This window comes from Ursus maritimus (assembly GCF_017311325.1).
Source record: "Ursus maritimus isolate PB19 chromosome X unlocalized genomic scaffold, ASM1731132v1 scaffold_X1, whole genome shotgun sequence".
NCBI classification, from domain to species: Eukaryota; Metazoa; Chordata; class Mammalia; order Carnivora; family Ursidae; genus Ursus; species Ursus maritimus.
Window position 1 is genome coordinate 87,626,437 of NW_024423319.1, and position 22,608 is coordinate 87,649,044.

Consider the following 22,608-nt stretch of genomic DNA (forward strand, 5'->3'; position numbering starts at 1 on the left):
CATACGACTTGCCAGACCTCCTGCGGGAACAGTGTGCATCCCCAATTCACTCTTGGTTGGAGAGTGGGAAATTTGAACCTCTTTCTTTTTGAACATTCAACTCATCAAATTATTGAGGACCTGTCATACTGAAAAGACTCTGCTAGGTGTTGTGGGAGATACAAGGATGAATGCAATTTCTTCTCTGCCCTAGAGTAGCTAACAATGACATGGGAAAGACAGATGCATTCATTAAAAACTAAAATGCAAGGTAAACAGTAATGAGTGCTCCGAAAGCCCGAGAGAGTCTGGGGGAAAGAAGCATAAATTCTATCAGGAGGCGTTGGTGCTGGTGTACTGGTAAATGCTTAACAACTGACCCTCTGAGGACAAAGCCCTGATTTGTACCCTTTGCCAAATTTCATGGTATCCGTATTTTCACCATGGCCAATTCCAAGCTGCCAGTGTGATGTCAGTCGGCTCAAACTTTTCTGCAAATATAACAATTGGCTTTTGCAAGCTGGCACAAGGTTGCTCCAGAAACTCCCTGTGCTGGGGACAGCTTCTTGTAGTGGGACTGAGGTATATCTTGAAGAAAAGATAATATTCTGGTATATGAATAGGAAGAGGCGTTCCAGACACAGGGAAAATCCTAGAAAAGGCAGACATGTGGGAAAATCTTAAGATCTATTTGAATAATCCCTGGAATGCCAGTGAGCATACATGGTGGAAAGAAAGGGTAGGAGGGACTGTTGTAAAGATGGCTGGGAGCTGCTTTGGTTGGTCCTTGCCTCACAAACAGATTCATTGAAATGATAAGACACATGTAAATTTCATGCTCTATGCCTTTGCCACAACTGTTTTTAATGTATAAGGGGTAATGAAACCAATGACAATGTACCCACCATTCAACCTAAGAAATTAAACATTACTAATACAGTTGAAATACATATACACACACACACACACACACACACACACACACACACACACACACATAAACCTTTTCTTCTTTATACATATATTAGTAGCTATAGCTCTGTATTAATAATATATATATGTAAGTAATAGTATTGCTTACATATTTTTAAACTTGAAAAAGCTTTCATGGGAAGACTATATTTATACTTTATACAAGTATTTATACTTGTGAAATTTACTTTCCTTTTCTCATTTATATTTTGTTTTAGTCTTTCATTGTTGATATTTGTAGTTCCAATTCATTTATTCTCATTGCTGTATAGTATTCTATTATATACAGAGAACATACTTTGTTTTTTCAGTCAGCATTTAGGTTGTTCCCATTTTTTAGTTATTATAAATATTTCTGCTAAGAACATTTTGTACACATCTCCTTTTAGATATGAGCTAGACTCTCCCCAGGGCAAGTAACTAAGGCTGCATCATCTTGTGTGTTTGTTTTCAGTTTTACTCGTTACTACTAAGTTATTTTCCACAAGTGGTGGTATAATGACCCTTCCACCAGTCTGTTGTTCTATATTGGTATTAACCTTTGATATGGTCAGACTTTTAATTTTTTTCAATCATACTGGAGCAAATCGTATCTCATTATGATAATACACACGTTCTTTGATGTAAGTTGAGCATCTTTTCATTTATGTCATTTTTTTACTCTCTGTAAATTTCCTATTCATGTAATTCACCCAGTATTGTTTCTTTTCCTATTGATGTGTCTGTTAATAAATGTAAAACATCTCTTCCTCAATCCCTGTGTCACTCAGCTTCCAGATTAAGCTGATATCTCCCAGGATACTGAAACAGCCCCATAAAACTGTTTAGAAACTTCTCGCTCATCCACCTCTCACTGCGCATGAATGGATCTCATTACAGGTAGTACCCCAAAAACATTGAGAATTGAGCTAACAGACAGACCTCTGTGCGATCCCAAACTGACCACTGGGTGGTGCACATACAGGACAGATCTGAATAGCACTGCAAGGTCTTTGGAAACTGAACTGATCCGAAATCCGAGTCCATGGAAGATGGGTTGGAAGGTGCAGCATCGATCTAAGCAGGTCAAGTTTCTGCTAAAACAAATATATATATTCTCCATAGACTATAAACAAAACCACAGGCTCGTGGTCTAATATTCAAAATGGCCATGGTACATTCCAAACTTAGGTGACATACAAAGAATCACTAAAATGTCAACTCACATGGGAAAACATAGTCAGTAGATGCCAATATTGAGGTGACGTAGATGTTGGAATGATATGACAAAGACTTTAAAGAATCCATTCTAAAAATGTTTGGATGAGTAATTACAGACACACTTGAAACAAGAGTTAAAATACAAAGTATCAGCTAAGAAAGAGAAGATATAAATAATAAAATGGAAATTTAGAGTGGAAAGATATAACTGAAACAAACAAAAAACCCTCACTGTGTAGACTCATAGAAAAATGGAAGTGACAGAGCAAAGAGTCATGAACTTGAAGATAGACCAGTAGCAATTAATCTAGACGGTAGAGAGAAGAAAGATAGAAAATAGCTAACAGAGCCACAGGGACTGGGGGTGGGGGGACAACAACAAAAGATCTAACCTTCATGTCACTGCAATCCCAGAAGGAAAAGAGAAAGTGTGAGATACTGAAAAAAATTCCTAAGATACGTGAGGACTGAGAATTTCCAAAGATTGAATATTCAAGAAGCTGAGTGAGACTAAAATAGAATAAACCCAATGAAATCCCTGCCCAGACATTGCATAATAAAAGTGATAAAAACCAAAGACAATGAAAAAAAAATCTTCCAAAAAAACAAAAAAAACACAGCCAGAGGAAAAGGACACATTACCTATAGGAGAATAATAATGCAAGTATCTGTGGATTTCTCATCTGAAACCACTGAAGAAGGAAGTGGTACAACATTTTTCACGCACTGAAAGAAATAGCTGCTAACCTAGAATTCTGCATCCAGTAACAATACCCTATAGGAACAAGAGTGAAATTAAAACCGATGAAGGAAAATTAAGAGAATGTATACAGAGCTTCCCAGAAATCATTTCTAAAGGAAATTCTACAGACAGTATGGAGGGAAACTTGGAACCTCTGGAATGATGGAGGAGCATCAGAAATGGCAAATATTTGGCTCAATACAGTAGACTATCTCCTATTTAGTTTTTGCAACACATTTAATGGTTGTAAGCAAAAACTGTAACATTGCCTGATGGAGAATTCAATGTAGGTAGGTGTAATATATATATCGTAGTACCCAGAGAGGAGGATAAAGGGACCTACGTCAATGTAAGGTTTCTATATTCCTATTAAAGTTCTAAAACATTGATTCTAAGTAGACTGTGAAAAGTTCAGTATGTATATTGTAGTCCGCAGAGCAGCCACTAAACAAATTATACAAAGAGGTGTAGTCAAAATCACAATTGATACGTTGCAATGGAATACTAAAAATTGGTCAAATAACTAAAAAAAAAAAAAAGGCAGGCAGGTAAAGAGGGAACAGAGGGAACAAACAGAAAAAAACATAAAATGGTAGACCTAAGTCCAGACATTTTGATAATTAGGTAAAATGCAAATGATGTAAATGTGTTCATTAAAAGAGGTTTTAGAAATGAATTTTTAAAGAAACGACCCATATGCTGTCTACAAGAAACTCATTTCAAATCTGACATAATAGATTAAAAGTTAAAGGATGGAGAAAAATATATCATGCAAATATGAGTCCAAAAAAACCTGGAGTGACTACATTAATATCAGATAAAGTAGACTTCAGTACAAAAAAGATGCCAGAAATAGATTATCTATTGATAGTAGATTTACAAAGAAGACACGATGCTAACAATGTACTTCTCTAAAAACAGAACTGCAAAATACTTGAGGAACAAATTTATAGAACCAAAAGAAAAAGTAAAAAAATATACAATTGCACTTGAAAATTTCAACACTCTTTCAGTAATAGAATTGGTCAACAGAAAATCAACAAAGATATTGACTAATGCCATCAAGCAACTGGATCGAACTGGCATTTAGAGAACACTCCCTTCAACAACATAACACACATTTGGTGCAAGTGCACAAGGACTATTCACCAAGATAGATCATATCCTGGGCATAAAACAAACCTTAATAAATGTCAAAGAACGGAAATCCTGCCAGGTATGACCTTTGTCTATAGGGAATTCAATTAAAAATTAATAACAGAAGGCTAACAAGAATTTATCCAAATGCTTGGAAATTAAGCAAAATCCTTATAAGTAATCCAGGAATCAGAGTAAGTCTCAGGGAAATTAGAAAATATTTTGAATTGAATGAATATGAAAATACAATGTATCAAAATTTATAGGACATAGGTAAAGCTGTGCTTACAGGGAAATTTATCGCATTAAATGCTTATGTTAGAAAAATACCTGTCCTAAAATACAAGATTATTAAATTTCACAATGCTATGGGAGCAAAGATGACCCTTAAAGATTTCAGAGGGGAAAAAAAATAAATTGTATGCTAACATAAAGGACTGGGGTCAGAATGGCCTTAAATTTCTCCAGATAAAAGTGGAAACTAAAAGCCATTGAGCAATTTGCTTGAAATTTTGAGGAAAAATGATTTCTACGTTGGGGTTCTTGGTTCTTGGAGTTTCAGTCAAATTATTAATCAAAATTAAAGATGAAATTAATACCATTTTGGACACTGAAGGTCTCCAGAATGGTTCCTGTGCATCTTTATAAGAAAGCTCCTAGAAACTGTGTCTAAACCAAATGAGGGATGGGGCGCCTGAATGGCTCCGTTGGTTAAGGTCCGACTCTTGATTTCAGCTCAGGTCATGATCTCAGGGTGGTGGGATCGAGCCCTGGCTCAGGCTTTGTGTTCAGCCGGGAGTCTATTTGAAGATTCTCTCTCCCTCTCCCTCTGCCCCACCCCCTGCTCACGTTCTCTCTCTCTCTCTCAAATAAGTAAATAAATGTTTAAACCAGATGAGGGAATAAGCCAATAAGGAGAAAAAAATCAGGGTCTATGTATCAGAGGAACTAGCACAGCTGAGAGACAAAGGAAATTCTCAGATTTATGGGGAGAGGGTGTATTAACGTTGACAGTAAAGCAGCACCCCTGAAAAGCACACAGTGAGGATTTAATGGAAAAGATAGAGTTCTTCAAGTAATGCCCCTTTCCACTACCCCTTCAGAGAGACAAACTGATGTATTTGACCGAATTGGGAGGAATTTCACAGTTTTATCAGTGAGTGTGCGAAGTATTATTATAGGTGAACAGAGGAACAAATGTGCTAGTTATACTAATTTCCAGGCAACACAACGGTGTACAAGAAAGGAAATGTGATTATCACATACAAGTGGCTTAACTCGGAAAAATACATATTCAGTTATGATAACATAAACTCTGAATATTCAATTTGGCAAAAATGGAATACGACTCCGTTAGCAGAATAGGCAGAGCATGGAAGGCGAAGTGAACATGGGGTTGTGTAAGAATAGAAAGTTCTAAGTTTTGATCACAAGAATTCGTATACGGTGTTTGAATATGGAAACATTAGTGCATAGCAGCATTGTATGCTGTTTAGAAATTTGAAAATAAATACCGGGAAAACAAAAAATCACAGCCGGAAGATTTCAGTTGTTCCCTCTGGGGAGAGAGAATCCCATGTGGCAGGAAGTGGTCAGGCTGTTCAATTATAAACTCTTAGTAATATTTTACTTTTTCAAATATGTGTATTACTGTGATACAAATAAAAAGAGTCCTCAATGCTCGGATATAATTACAGCTCCTTCCAGCAAATAGTAGTAATAGTAGTATCCAATCTTTATATGGGACCTACAGTGTGGCAGGGCCTACGCTAAGAGCTTTTTATCTATTATTTTATGTAATTCTGACAGGCCCCATTTGAAACAGATACCGCGTTTCAGAAAATTATGGTTTAGAGAGGTTTTGTGAATTATCCAAAGTTGGTATAGTTGGCAGGTGCCTTTGTGAAGATAAGAATCTTAGCCTCCTGACTACGGGGCCCTGGTTTCTAGCTGCATTGACATTTTGCAGTTTTTCCAGCCTTAGGGCACCATCTCTCCCCAGGTGAGCCCCAGTCCCAAAATACAGGTGGTGGCATCAAAACTGTCACGCTTGGACATGTGAATATAATATGGGAAGGTGATTTTTCTCTTTTGTTCTCACCGTGTCGGTACCCCTTCCCCCTTTATCCAAAAAGCAAAGAATTGTAGCCGCAAATCAAAAGCTACTTTCACAGCTTCAAGATTCTTTTAGTCTTTGGCTTCTATCACTGTGCTACTTGTTATACATATTTAAACAACAAAAAATGATGTAAAATTTCCTTTCTAGAACTCTGTAAAGTGTCAACGTAGATTAGATGGCAGATAGTAAATTTCTTTTAGGATTTTAGTAGCACAGAAAAAGAACTTTATACATACATACTCTTGCCTTTTAAAAAAGTACGTTTGACATTTGGGTATATTTAAAGTTCTAAAAATACCTCTCACGAATCAACTTTTCTTTGCCCTATCACAGTTTTCCATCATTGGCCAGCGCATTCTGGAAAACATCCCAAATATTCGAGTCTGTTCTTCATCTCAATTCCCTGTCTGCTTATTCAAGATGAGAATCCAGGGACAGAAATAACTCAGGAAAATAGCAGGGGAAAAGCATTTATCAGCAGGAAGCTAAGGAAAGCACATTCATGGATCAATCTCTTTTAAGTCAGCAAAAATGGAATTTCTCTCCCCACTGCCACAGACCAAGCATAGTTTAAACTTTTGAGGAGACGTCAAAATGATTTCTCTATATAAATAACAGCCTCTATGCAAACTGTGTTGGTCACCATTCTCAGACACAATATTGATGTTAAAACTGATGTTAAAAAGGACATTCCAGGTCTTTTCCATTAAAAAGCTGAATAAAGAGGGTGCCCCGGTGGCTCATTCAGTTAAGCATCTGCCTTTGGCTCAGGTCATGATCCCTGGGCCTCAGGATCGAGCCCCAGGTCTGGCTCCTTACTCAGCAGGGAGTCTGCTTCTCCCTCTTCCTCTACCCCTCCTTCCTGCTCGTGCTCTCTCTCTCTCTTTCTTGCTCTCTCTGAAATAAATACATAAAATCTTTAAACGAAAAATATTAAAAAAACCTGAATAAAGACAGTCATTATTTCTAGGGACCAAGATTATCATCATCAACTCCATGAAAATATAGATTTTAGTCATCTTTAGATATTTTCTGCCTTTGGGGCTTCCAAAGTGCTCCTCAGGGGCAATGAGAATGGCAGACACGGGAGAGACGTTTCCCAGATGCCTCAGTTGAGAGAACTCTACTGTCAAGTTTTTCTTCTATCCCCACCAACCAAAGATCACCAGGAACCGTTTTAGTTAATAAACAGGTTATTATCATTGCAGCAAGGGTGGGGGGGAGTACTGCACACGGCAGAAAAACATGGGAGATTCTCTGAAAGAGAAAATGGACAAGGGGGAGGGAGTTGCTTATTACAGGATTGAGGCTTATGTTAGTAATTTGTTTTTGTTTTATTTTGTTGGAAGGTTCAGGAAGCAAGGATCTGTTTTGAATTGACTGCTGTCAGGAATCTGGGGCAATTCGAGGGTTGAGTATCTTAATTTTTCTCTAAGAGGTAGGAGGAAAAGAATGGGGCTAGAGTATTCACTGAAGAGAAGCTTGTCACTTATGCTGACCAAGAAGGTGGTGTGGTAGCGTTTGATCATTCTGTGATTGCCCAATGTCTCTGTTCTTATGTCTGTTCAGGCATCGTTATGAAGTATGAGTTAGTGTTTCTATTAATTTGTTCCATCATAGTCATTTGGGGGTCCTTGTCTTAGGTTGTATCCTGCAATATTGGTTTTGTCCACCAGAAGAACACCATGCCTTAAGTGGAAATAACTAGGCCAGCTACCAGGCATCAACTGTCAAGATTTCTCTATTTTTGGGAACAGCTTTACTGAGATGTAATTGACATACAAACTACATATATTTAACATGTAAAATTTGATGAATTTTGACGTATATACAACCTCGAAACCATCACCACAATCCACATAGTGGATACATCCATCACCCGCCAACGTTTCCTGGTACCCCCCCTTATATGATTCTCCCTCCCCCATCTCTCTATCCATCCTAAAGCAACCACTGATCTAATATTTGTCCCTGTAGAAGAGTTTGCATTTTCTGGAGTTTTATAAACTAAATCATATAAGGTATACTCTCCTGTGTTGGGCTTCTTTCAAAGAAAGAATAATAAGCAGTAATTATGTGGTTCACCCAGGTTGTTGTGTGTAGCGACAGAAAATTCCTCTTTATTGCTGAATAGTATCCCATTGTATGGACCTATTACAGTTTATTTCTCTATTCATCTGTTGGTGGACATTTTGGTTGTCTCTCGTTTCGGGATCTTACAAATAAAGTCGCTATAAAATTCTACTACAAGTCTTGTGCTGACATATGCTTCCATTTTTCTTGGGCAAATACCTAAGGGTGGAATGGCTGGATCACATGGCAGATGTATGTAGACGTTTTTCTGAACTTCTGAGCTGCTTTTAGCTCTCTCAACTTTTTGAGTTTTACGTACCACGTCCGGTATCTTAGAATAAAAGATTCCAATAGTGGGGGCGAGTGGGATGGTATTTGAAATCCACCCTTCCAGCTAATCCATTTTGTTTATAGATAAGATAACTGAGACCACAAAGAGTATATGAATGCCTGTGAGTAGGTATCAGACCCAGCACCAAACCACTGGTCTCTTAGTACCGAGGTCTTGCTTTGGCTCCAGGATGACCAGCCCTTACTCTCGGAAAAGAAAAAAAATGCAAAGATCCAATCAGAGTAATTGTGTTTATATTCCAGGTAGCTTCATGGTGCAATCACTAACATGTCTTTTTCTCTGTTATTTTTGTCATTATCCCATCCAGGTGTTTATCACTTTGTGTCCGAATTTTCTGTAATATCATTCTTCTCTGGCTCTATGCTCTCCCCGTTCCACTCCTCTCTGTATAATGAGGATGGGTTAATTTTCTGTCACTGGCTTCTTATCTCTTACTCTGTTGAAGTCAGTCTCCTCTATCTAGTCTTGAATGCCATCTCTCACCTGAAATCGCTGCTCATACCACTCTTGCTCCTTAGTCTCTACCAGGGTCCTAAAACATCTTATACTCATCGTATACATTACTGGAAATGCTTCTAAAATTTGTGTAGCCATAAAAGTAAATAGAAACCTTTCACTTGTTAAATGATAATGAATTATAAATGCAAACAAAAACCACAAAATAAAATAAATAAAACTAAAAACATTAACTTAATATGATCAAGGATGGTTCTCTAAAATGAAACTGGTGATGCTGGTGTTGATAAAAATAGATATATTTGAATGTTTCATTATTTTTGTTTAATTGATTCTTTTTATATGGAGAATGATGGGCCATCATATGTCTCATTGCTAGTTTACTAATGCAATTTTTCAATTTTAACGCTGATCTAATTTTAAATCACCAATCCTTTACTTTGACGGCATAATCAATATAATACTGCACTCCAAAATCCGATACTGAAAAATTAAAAACAGTTATTGCAGGTTTACTACTCACTATTTTTGTCCTCTTCTATTAACAAAAAAAACCAAACAGAAAACCATGAAAGAAAGAAACAACTATGCAGTGAGTTCATTGGCATCGGGAAATAATCCTGACTGCAATGGCTCTTCGTTCTTTTGTTTGATGAGACTTGTACCCTGAGAGCTATTTGATGACTCAGTTCTCCATTGAACCTCTGTAAAAAGCCCTCCATGCAGCACATACTAATATGGTTGGCCTTTACTTGTGAACATAATGATAAACAAGTTTGGTTCCTGGAACTTTTTGGCAGTACTGGGTGATGAAGTAGTCACCCAGATGATCAAGCTTAACTTTCTTTATATATTTTTAGACTGCAATCGAATTGAAATTTTCAATTTGTTGAAAAGAAATTCCTACTCTCTGTCCCCCTAGGAATAGGTCTAAGGAACAATAGATAGGGGTCTGGAAATCATAGTACGAAGCGTGCGTACCAGGTATTGCATTATATAGTGTAGATGAGAAACAGAGGTGCTTTGTCAAAATCACCTTACTGCTTATTTCACAGAAGGAAAAAAATAGGACAGAGAGGATCACAGCAGACAAGAGGCAAGTAGGAAAAGGTTTCCTCTACTCCCTGTACCAGGTGGCTAGCGAATAAATTTAAACATATGGCGAATTTATTTTTCCATTTGTCAAACAGCCATTTGCATTCTTTGGAAGTGCCTGGAATGCAAAGAAATAGGACTATATGATTTCAAAGGTTCTCTTTGCTTTCCCTGCAGCTAATAACATCCGTTGTGCTCAGCAGTCTTCGATAATGGGATTCTGGATTCACAGCAACAAATGAGAGGCTGAAAGATCTTTAGTGATTACACTATTTATATAATTCTAGACGAAGGCACCCATCTAATAAATAAAATGAGGTTATAAGGCAGAATAGAGTGTCCAAGGGAGCAAACACAACAGGAAAAAGAGAAAACAAGAGGTATATGAAAGGAAAATGAGAGACACCCCCAGAGAGAGAGAAAATGAAAAATAGAGATGAGATACCAATCTGAGAGCGAGGTGAATACTCTCCTTTGGAGCCAGTGGAAATATTCCATTTAGTGCAAGCAATATAAATTGTAGTATTTTTGGTTAATAACTTTGATATATGAAGTCCTTTAAGAACACTAATTACCGAGTTTTCATTGGTAAATATTCAATAATAGAGTTCATAATATTAAATTAAAATTCACTGAGGCTAAATTAATGGTGGTTCATATTGCTGATAAAGGGTCTATTTTATGACTTAGTACCTCCATGATTTTTTTCTAGATTTTACTCAGATCTCATCAGTTTTTCCATGATTGTCTTTTCTCTGTTACGGAATCCAATCCAGGAAACTCTGTTTTACATAATTGTCATGTCTCCTTAGTCTCCTCTGGTCTATGATGGTTTCAGTCTTTTCTCATTTTTTATGACATTGAGAGTTTTAAGCAGTAGTGTTAGCTGTTTTGCAGACCGTCTCTAAATTGGGGTTTTTCTCATGCTCTTCCCCACCATCAGACTGGGGTTCTGGGTTTGGAGAAAAAAAAATCTCAGCCATGAAGTGCTCTTCCCATCACGTCATATCCGGGAGCACGTAATATTAACGATACGACTAATAACCGATCGTGTTAATCTAGTTCACTAGTTTAAGGTAGCGTTGCAGTGGAATTAACGTTTTCCCCTTTTCCCTGCTCTTCTTTTTGGAAGCGAGTCAGTAAGACCTGGCCGCACTCACTAGTGGAGGGAGAGGGAAGTAGTAAGGATGAATCACCTAGAGTAGAGAACATCTACATAATAATAACTGGGATTCTTCTGGAAGGAAGATTTATTTCTTCTTCACCATTTTTGTATTTATTCAATTGCTTATTTATATCGGTAAGGACGCCATTTATTTTGTAGTTTGTGTTATAATCCAACACTAGATTATTGAAACTGTTGCTTAAATTGTGCCAGCTCTGGCCATTGGAGGCTCTTTCAGATTGATTCCTGTGTCCCTTTGGCATGATTTCATTCTTTTGCTTTCTGAATGCTTCCTGACTTGCTGGTACTATGTGATGTTCCAGGTTGATTTTGGACTTCCCCGCCGTAGCTCTAGAGTCAGCTCTTTCTACAAGTAGGCCCTCGTTCCTTTTATTGGAAAATGGTCTTTAGAAACCAAGATGGGGGCTCTGGATGTGCTTGTTGCTACTGGGGTGTCGTTGCTTCTGGGCCCTCTCAGCAGACAGCGCTGGGAAGTAGATCCCTGTGTGCTCACCCATGTGTACACACAACTCGAACTGTTTCTGTCTTCCTCCACTTGTATCTATATTCAGCTAAATATGAATTCATTCCGCTGTCTCCGACTTTAATCCATCACTCCATTCTAGCTTTCTGCTCTTGCCTACCAGTCACTTCTCTTACCAGCAGTGAAGAACTTGACTCTCACCATCCACAGTCCATTTGTTTACTTGTTCAACTCCAGTATGCATGTGAAGCACTTTGAGAGAATTGTTAATACATACCCTTGTGTGAAACCAGTTAACCAACTGGGCTACAGTGATTCTCTACAGTTCCTTTTGTCTTTAACCTTATGGTTTCCAGCCTGGATGTTGTTTCCCAAAGTGATTTAAGTCAGTTCCTTTTTTCCTAGCCCCTTCAGTGAGATTATGTCATATAGCTGTAGTGTTATGTTAATTTATCACAGTCTTCATTCCAACATTGAAGTTCATTCTTTGTGTTGTTATTGGTTCACAAACTGTCCCTGTACACAGAGGTCAGGAAGAGTCTGAAGGAAGAGGCAAGCCCATTCAGATTAGTAGGTGGCAGTTTTATTAAGCAAGGGAACTTCCTAACGTGGCTTGTCTTTGTTGGCAAGTACATCTCTCCAGGCTCCGTCCTTGTAATAGCTCCCACGGTGGGAATGACAGACAAAGTGTACATTCCAAAGACAGGGGAGGGGGGCGAGGAGCCTTTGATTGCTTGGGTCCAGCTTGAGGGTCAATTCGCAGTCAAGTCTTCTCAGTGGCATCCAACACTCCATCCCTCATGACTAGCTCTTAAACCTTAGATGTCCCCCTCTTCCACAGGTGCCCTGAGTGGTCAGCAAAGACTTTCACTGCATTAAAGTGGCTTGTTTGGTGGCTGTCTGGCCGTCCCAGCAGGATATCCCATTGCGAGTTCCAGTGGATAATGCCTTTTCCAGGCATGATGGGGTTTGCTGTTCCAGATCCGTGTTGACAGTCAGAGCGATGACTATTTCCTGAGACTCCCATACCTTTACAGCATTGGATGTCTTAGCAGGGCCCCCAGTCTGGCATATGGGACAACAGGCCTTACTGACTGATTATTCAAAGCTCTTAAAGCCTGGGACAGTACCTTAGTCTACCTGGCCAAGGTGATTTTACTTATTAGTAGTTTAATCTGCTGCTTTAATATTCCTTTTTTCCTTACTGTTAATCTTGCTGCTTAGAAGGGAGATGAAACCTCCATTCCTTGACATGTTCTTTTGCCCAGTCTTGCATATTATGACCTTTGAATTGTGACTCCTGATCACGGTCTGTTTGATGAGAGTATCTGTACATGGTACTCAGCTTCTCTCAGCCCCTAATGGTGGTAGCCTGGTTTGCACAGCAATAGGGGAAATCGGGTCAGGCTGGACACGCAGTGTGCACACAAACCAAGACATGTTTGGAACCCTCATGTAGAGGGAAGGGGGCTAATATAAACAATTTGCCAATCCCTTATCAGTCGGAAACTCCAGTGGCTGGCCCCGGACAACTTTCACAGTTGATTTGGGCTTTGTCTAGAACATACAGGACATGCTATTACTACTTTAACTAAGTCACCATATTTCAAGGGCAATCTGGCATCCTTGGCAATACGTCTTCCCACCCAGGTGCTGCAGTGGCCACTTTTTCTATGCACCCGGTCCACTGTATCAGCTGAAGAGTCGGTTGCTAATGCTCGTACCCAAGCTAGGCCATCAGCTTCCTGATTGCCGGTAGGGGGTGGGGTGAAGTAGACGAAGGGAATTAAGAGCTACACACTTCCAGTTATAAAATAAGTAAGTTACAGGGACTCCTGGGAGGCTCAGTCGGTTAAGCTCCGGCCTTTGGCTCAAATCATGATCCCAGGGTCCTGGGATCAAGTCCCACATCAGGCTCCTTGCTCAGCAGGGAGTCTGCTTCTGCCTCTGCCTGCTGCTCCCCCTGCTTGTGCTCTCTCTCTCTCTCTTTGACAAATAAACAAATAAAATCTTTAAAAAAAATAAGTAAGTCACAGAGATGAAAAGTACAATATAAGGAATACAGTCAATAAAGCTAAGAGCGTTGTATGGTGACAGATGGCTGCCAGGATTTAGGGAGGCGGTGGAGAATGGCAGCACAAGAGAGGCGCTGCTGTGCTTATAGAAGCGCAACTTCTGTGGATTCTTTGGTGATTGAACTATTCTATATCTTTTTTTTTGAAGAATTCTCTACACCCAACAGGGGCTTGAACTCATGGCCTTGAGATCAAGAGTCACATGCTCTACCAACTGAGCCTGCCAGGCACCCCTGAACTATTGTATATCTTGACTCATAGTGGATAAATGAACTTACAGAAGTGATTAACTTGTATCGAACTAAATACACACAACACACCCAAATGAATACAAGTAAAACTAGGGAAATCTGAGTAAGATTGATAGATCTTATGAATATCAACATTCTTGTGATATTTTGTTACAATTTTGTAAAATGTTTCCATTGCGAGAAACTGGGATCTCTGTGTTATTTCTTATAACTGCATATGGATCTATAATTAGTTCCATAAAACTTTCGATTGAACAATCAGTTGACTATATTTCTGTGGTCTACTGCTGGGCTTTCCATTCTATTCCATTGACCTATGTGTCCATCTCTTTCCCAATATCATATTGTCTCAGTTACGGTAGCTTTATGGTAAGTTTTGAAATTTTTATGATTTTCTTATATTTTTCATTTGTTCTTGCCTATTTAATCTTCTGGCCACATTTTAAAACAGCTGTCTCAATTTACAAATATGTGAAAATTTTTTAATTTTTTTTTTTTTAAAGATTGTATTCATTTATTTGACAGAGATAGAGACAGCCCACGAGAGAGGGAAGACAAGCAGGGGGAGTGGGAGAGGAAGAAGCAGGCTCCCAGCGGAGGAGCCTGATGTGGGGCTCGATCCCATAACGCCGGGATCACGCCCTGAGCCGAAGGCAGGCGCTTAACCGCTGTGCCACCCAGGCGCCCCTAATTTTTAATTTTTTATTTAAATTCAATTTAATTCACATGTAGTATATTATTAGTTTAAGGGGTAGAATTTAATGATTCATCAGTTGCATATAACACCCAGTGCTTATTCCATCAAATACCCTCCTTAATGCCCATTACCCAGTTACACCATCCCCCCCCAACTCCCCTCCAGCAATCCTGTTTGTTTCCTACAGTTAAGAGTCTCTTCCGGTTTTGATTGGGACTAAGTTAAACCTTTAAGCAAATTTGGTAAGAAATGCAATCTCTAAAGCATTTAATTTTCTCATGCAGTGGTATGGTATGTAACTTTTTTTTTTTTTTAAGATTTTATTTATTTATTTGACAGAGATACAGACAGCTAGCGAGAGAGGGAACACAAGCAGGGGGAGTGGGAGAGGAAGAAGCAGGCTCATAGTGGAGGAGCCTGATGTGGGGCTCGATCCCATAACGCCAGGATCACGCCCTGAGCCGAAGGCAGGCGCTTAACCGCTGTGCCACCCAGGTGCCCCAGTATGTAACTGTTTTTATTCAAATATTCTCTCTTGTTCAGTCTCATTCATAGAGTTTCTGCATTTTCATGTTAGAACTTGCCTTTTGGGTTTTATTATAGTTGATACTAATATTGATTTAATCTTTTAACTTCAACAGTATTTTCTGGCATATATGCAAGTGACTTATTTCTGTGTATTTATCTTTATCCTGACATTTTACAGAACTCTTTAATTCAAAAGGTTTTCAGTTGATTTTCTTAGGTAAGGCGTGTATCTTCAGATAATAGTTTTTCCCTTCCTTTCTGAAAGTTTTGCCTCTTATTTTGGTGGTATATCTTACTGTGCTTATTGACCAGGACATTCATAAAACTGGAGCATAAGCCTATTAGAAAACTCCAGGAGACAGGGGTGCCTGGGCGGCGCAGTCATTGAGCGTCTGCCTTCCGCTCAGGGCGTGATCCTGGCGTTTCGGGATCGAGCCCCACATCGGGCTCCTCGGCTGGGAGCCTGCTTCTTCCTCTCCCCCTGCTGTGTTCCCTCTCTCGCTGGCTGTCTCTCTGTCACATAAATAAATAAAAAAATCTTTAAAAAAAAAAAAAAAGAAAACTCCAGGAGACAGTGTAGGATAGATAGCCCAGAGGTATCCCACCGGAAGTATGAAGGAACTGGTGAAGCTAGAGGCCAACTGCTGTCCATCGTTGGTTGAGGCCTATATGGCCTATCTGTACCATGTGATGATGATGGTTTTGGGGAGGGGGGAGACGACACTCCAGGGCACTTCCAGCTTGTCCCAGGTGGACAAAGCAGGCTGTGAAGATCCAAGAACTTTCTTAGGCAAAGGAATCCAGGGGCTGACAGTTGGAAATTGAGCAGTAAAAAACCGGGAAGGAATATAAATAAGTAGGACATCAGCACCATGTACTTGAGGAGCTGTCTTTTGTCACTCTTCTATGCTCCTCCCTTCTCACACATTCTAGCTGTGCTCCTCCCATCTGTTCTGAGGTCATTGTGGTTTTACACACGTGTGTATGCACGCACACGCGTGCATGCGCACTCGCGCGCGCGCGCACACACACACACACACACACACACGGAGAGGATAGTCTCAGGAATTCAAGACCATCTCTCTGAGTTTCCAAGACAAGGGCATCACTGTCATTCCCATGGATGATGATGAGTCCTTGGCAACATATCTTCCTGTGGAGTAACCCATTTTATTTGAGCAAAACAGACAAAAAAGAATGGTTCTACAGGAACGAGGCCAGAACTGTCAGCAAGAGTGAGAGTGATGTGGAGCAAAACCGTTTGGTGAAGGTTTTAGTGATGCCCACCTCAGAGAGGTCGGCCGACCTGTAGGCCCCCTGGTTAACTGGTCTTGGGAATAGCAGCTTCCGAGAATGATGAGTGTCGTCTCCTCCCACCACGGGCCTCAAGACACTGCCGATTTCTCCTGCCCTTGAGAAGCAATAGGATGAAGATGAAGATTTCTTAGGCTTCTTCTCTTCCAGCTCTTCTGGATTCTTACCCTATAGTAATCACTAAAATCAAAATAAAGCTTCCTGCTCTTTAAATAGATGACATTTATTTAGTAGGTTTTGTTAATCTGCTCTCTCTCTCAAATTCTGACGTCCTTATCAATGTGCTTTCTAATCATAACATTCATTTAAATAATCTCCTGTTTTTGTGAATGATTCCTCTCATCCGCCATCTTTATCAGGATGTCCCTTAAATCAGAATCCGCTCGGTAAACTGTGTAACGCCGTGCTAACTTGGAAAGGTTTTAGACAGCCCATGCTGTGGCCCACGGTATGAAATAAAGAGACCTGAAGAAGGGAATATCACAGAAGCAAAATATTTACTATTAGATCGGCAGTCACTTAGAATTCTGTTCATCATTATTGTTATTGTAATTTTAGACTAATATTTATTGAACATAATGTGAATGAAATTATATCGAGCATATGAATACAGCTGGGATTAGAGTGGCAGGAACTTGCCACAGAAAGATAGACCACAATAAGGTGTGAATGCTCAAATAATAAAGTACCTCTTCCAGTAATTTTGAATAAAGCCAAATGCACTTTGCTTTCCAATTGAAGAATCAAATCCTTCAGAAAGCAAAAAGCACACCTTTTGAATTGGTATCGGATGGATGGCCGGAATGATAAAGGCTGGTGATGAAATGTTAATTAGCAAGTGCAGATGTCCTTTGAAACTGGAACGCTCAGTATGGCCAATTTCATTACCAAGGACTCCGCAGAGAGGAAACAAAGCCTCTGGTAGACCTACCTTCCTTTTCTGCTCCAACCTCTTTATAGCTAATACAACACGTGGCTCAAATACATAAATGTAAATGCTGTTATCTCAGGTGAAGGGTAAAGCTTTAATTCAGATGGGCAGTATGAGCTGCGTAAAATTAACATGATAAAAGTTCCATTTCCCTGTGAAACTTTGTTTTCTCAGCTGCCATCTTCACCTTATTTATAGTCTTCCAGCTTCATAAAGCAAGGTGAATATAGAGGGCACATTAGCGTATATTTCTGTACTGAGATGGGGTAACTCAGGAAAGGTGAGAATTTTAGACGTAAACTTAATTTCCACAGTTTACCACTGGTATTGAAATCTAGGAGAGTGTGGCAAAGAAAGATTTGTTTTACATCAATGGCTGCTTTGGAAAAAAAAATGCTTTTGGAATTCAGCAGGTGGCATAGAGGTCGTACAAAGGAATGGGCATCGAGTTATACAACGATGCAACTGGTTTTTGTCTAAGTTTCTTTATTTTCACTGCGACGGTGGGATTTGTTATGAGTTAAAGGTCCAGTCAAGGATAAGAATTTGTGTACTTGGCTAGCACTGCGGCGTTAAAAAAAAAAAAATGACCCTGAACGATAGCTAGAAGAATGGACGATTGTGGCTAAGAATGAAGAAGAGAAAAATATTCACATGCTATAATTCCCAAAGAGTGAACCCAACATTATATAAGGTAAAAATAATACTAAAACACAATAGCCCATTCAGAGTCCTTAGTCATGGAATGAAGAGGCTTTCATAAGGGAAATAGACAAATAGAGGTGTTTAAAATGTTGTACAGACATGTTCCCAATGAAGAGGACCTTTATTTGAAATAGAGCAGAGGAGCCCGAAATGAGCCGGAGACACCTCCTTCTCTGGGAAGAGAAAGGCAAGGACATTTTTAGAAAAATGGATTCGTTGCTTTATTAGTGGAATCAATTTCAGTTATCTAGAAAGTTTTTTTTAACACGAACCAACAAAAATATCATGAGTTACTTGACATTTCCCCCAAGGACTATGAAATGGCTTTAAAGCAGCAAGAAGCACTGTATGGGTCACTTTAGTTCAAGGAATATCAGGACACGGGCATGACCAGAAAATAATTCAGGAATCATGGACTAAGAAGAGTCACTCTATGCCTCCCCTCCCCACCCCCCAGTAGTTTGCTAAGATATAGGGGTGAGTTAGTAATTTTCGATCTCAGTCGCTGCTGGTCATAGTCAAATCCAGCTCTATTACTTGCTTTTTAAAGATACCACCATTTATATGCATGTCTTTCATTCCACAGTTAACAAACTGGACTTTTCACCTTGTTAGGATTTCCAGTCTAAGCAAAAGAACGATAGAGCTTGCAAATTTAACTCTAGGAGCTAATAGAGACCATTAAAATCTTCTTCTATGACCTAAAAGTTTTGCAACCCCGTTCTTACTCTCATTACGAGGACTTTTGTTGTTGTTGTTGTTGTTTAAAGATCAATAGCGTTCCACTTCTTAATCATTTTGAGATCAATATTAAATAACCAAAGCAGCTCTTAAAAAAGGCGATTTAGCAATAAATTTTCACCTGAACTAGAATTGCAGTAAATTGATTATATTTGAGTCTCACCCATCTTCCTCACTCTGTTTTATGACATTAAACCATTGCTATTATATTTAACACTACATAGGGTGACAGGACAAGGTAACAAATGTCTCTTACAGCTTTTATGAAAGCCGAAAGGGGAGGTTTTTGTAGTAAATACGCTGGCAAAACTTACTGCTATAAATTGCAAAAGGGCTCAGTTATTTGGGAGAAGATTAACCCTGTCAATAATTCATTCCACCACTCTGGGCAGCAGTAAAGCTTCTGTGGAACCGGTTAATAGCATGGACAGCCATTGTGCTGTTGAGAGTAACAAAACAGAAACGTGCATGCTGTATTCTTCCACTGTTCCACAAAGTGGGAAATCAAACTCTACAGGTAAAGGGTATGGTAACCACTGCAAGAAGGCTACGAATGCATCAGTAATCCTGTCTTTTGTCCTTCTGCACCGTGTTTGGTGTCTAGAAGCTCAGGAGCCCAGTCAAATTTAGATAGATATTCTCCTTCATGGCACTTACGATAATTACAACTAAAAAGTAGATTATCTGATGGGTCACTTACCTCCCGTCTCTCCTAAGAGAATCTAAGTTCCATGAGAATATGAGAATGTGGTCCCCGTGTGCGGGCTTTACCAACGCATCCTGGGTTCCTCACTTCATGTCTGATACTTAGGCAACACTCGATGCTATTCATTGAGTAAGCACAAGAACTGAATACATGACTCATTGATTAGCACAGATATAAAATGGGGACAGCACATGAAGAATCTGCCCCCCAAAAGTACGTTTCAAACATTCACCAAAATGAGCAAGAGTCATCGTAAATCTCGTTCCTCATTTGCAAATTTTTGCACTTGGTCTCAAGACTTGATGCAGTTAGTTCCAGAACCTCCAGGTTACAGATTCTCTAATCACCTCATGTGCTGAAACAGGGCTTTGAGCCTTCAGACTACCCTGAGCAGCAGCATACCCTTCACCCACACGTAGGAAAAGCGCGGGTCCATCTCAAGCACCTGAGGTTCGTTTAGAGAGGTTGCGAGTGGGGTTGTGGAGAAGTTCCTTCACGCAGGCGCATTCAAGAACCACCACCACTCTCTTAATTTGCCCCCTCTCACACCTAAGGCAGATCCTGAGATAAGGGCCTGGGTCGTGGATTTTACTGGGAGATGATCCAAGGCCACGTTTAGTGAGAAAGTGGAAGACTTGAGACACTGGAGGAGAAAACCCAATAGAGGGCATATTAAAGAATAGGTTACTGCAGTGGGCATCTGGGGGCTCGGTCCTGTTCAGGACCCTCTGGGAAACTACACAAAATACACTCACAGAGGGAGGGGGAGGTTGGGAGCATTTCTCTACCCACTCCTACCACCAGTTGGTTGAGGGTCGGCCTGAGCAGCATACCGTCCTGCAATTCGCAGTTGCATCCTCATACACCTGTGTGAACTCCCAGGGCACCAGGGAAAGCTCTGAGGCATAGAGGCAGGGAGCCTCCAGTGCCTGAGGTGGGTCCTGGGTCGGGAGCCACAGCACGTGCACTGTGATGTGAGTTGAAGGGATATATAGGTCAGGGCAACAAAAGTGTCTACTTAATCACTTCATCTCTACCTTATATTTCGTATTTACAAAGTTCTCTGTACAGTTGTACCTGAATCCTTACAAACACTCTGTGCTGTTGGGAGTTATTTCTAATGTTCTTCATTTATATTGAAAGAAGCGGACATTTTGAGGAGGTGGAGTCTTCTTCTCCAGGCAATAGGCGTCCCAGCCAGGTCTCAGACTCAATTCTCCGACTTCAAGTCCCACAGATTTTGCCCCATAGTCGACCACCTCACAAAAGATCAGTTGGTTGGCTTCTAAATAAATAATCATCATGTGCCAAACCCGTAATCTGTTTCAATGGTGGTTTCTGCCTTTTTCAACAAAGGCAGAGAGCAGTGGCCCACATTTAAGGTTGAGGCTAAAAATAGGGCCCATCACAAGAGTCAGCTACAAAAGGCACTTCTGTGGCTGAAAAGAATTCTGTTAGATCCACCAGACTGGTTTGTCCAGTGAGGCACGCTGAAATCACTCAACTTTTCTTAAAGGAAAGAAATGGCTCTTTGGGGGAAAGTCTTCTGAGGAGAAATAGTGTCATTGGCCAACCCATTCAAAAAGACCAGCGAAACGCTAGCAGATGGCCATGTTCCCTGCACATAAATGTACATTTACAATCTCTCTTCCTTCAGTCACCTGGAAACTTCCAGAAGAAAAGGGTTAGGGGGCCGTACTGTATTTAGTTGTATCTACCTTTTATCTCTAGGAAGCTGAATTTATTTTTGGTTGGGGTCAGGCTAATAACTTAGTCTGTTTAAGTCTGTGGACTATAACTGCTGAGATTTGCCCGTGACAAACACAGTAATATATCATTGATTTTTGCAGGGATCTATATGCCACATAGGTAGCGTTTTCATGAAGATTTTGACATTATTTTTATAAGTGGCACCTTCTCCTAAAAGAAGATTTCAGCACTGAAGAAAACTTTTGTTTCTTCCACAATATAATGTGGCCACTGGGACAGTTTCCTCTAAGGTCCTTCCAAGATTAAGAGTTTACAATTTTGGTATTAAATAAAGCATGTCAATACTAGGAAACTCAGAAAGTCCTTTCAGCTGCACCAGCCTTATCTTTGACTTCTTCGGGTTACACTTGGGTATTCTAATCTTCCATGCAGAAGTCTTGGCGAGATTGTCTTATTCTTCGTAAGCTGGTATAGTAAGTTCGAGCACACTGGAATCCTGAATATTCTGGGACCGATTAATCCTTTCTACATCAGCTGCGCCCCTCTTTCCCCTCCTCTTCTTATTAGGGAATTAATCAGGCAAGGCAGCAAAGTAAACACTAGAAAGAAAATGTCATTCCGCTTCATGTTGAATTTCTTGCTCCTTATGAGAACACTGATGTCTTACACATAGAGTGATTTAAAAACATTTCGATTCTTCCCTTCCAGAAAGGGGACAGATAAATGCTCAGGGAGGCTTGACAATCACCATTTCTTTTTCTAACAGAAAAAATGAGTAATTAACAAATAAGCAGTTACAGTAGAACCTTGATTTTGTTTATTTTCCTTTGTTTTGTGCTTGGATGTGTGGAAGTGTGTGTTTGAAAACCACCACTAGCATCTTTTGTTCAGAGCGATGTTGATAAAAATGCATTCTCATGTGGTTGATACAAAATTCACACCTGATATAAATAGGAGGGAAGGAAGTACCAAATAAGGAGGGGCGGGAGAGCTATTTTATCATTTATCAAGGTAAAAGATATTGCACCTCATCTTTAAATATAAAAAGTTATGACTCTCACTTTTTTCACTTCCATCCGTTTCAGCGTTACTTATTGTTCGCCCTATGGCATATCCACTGCCATATTTTCTCATTGAGAATAAAATTTCTTTTTGTTTTGGCTTTCTTTTATTTTT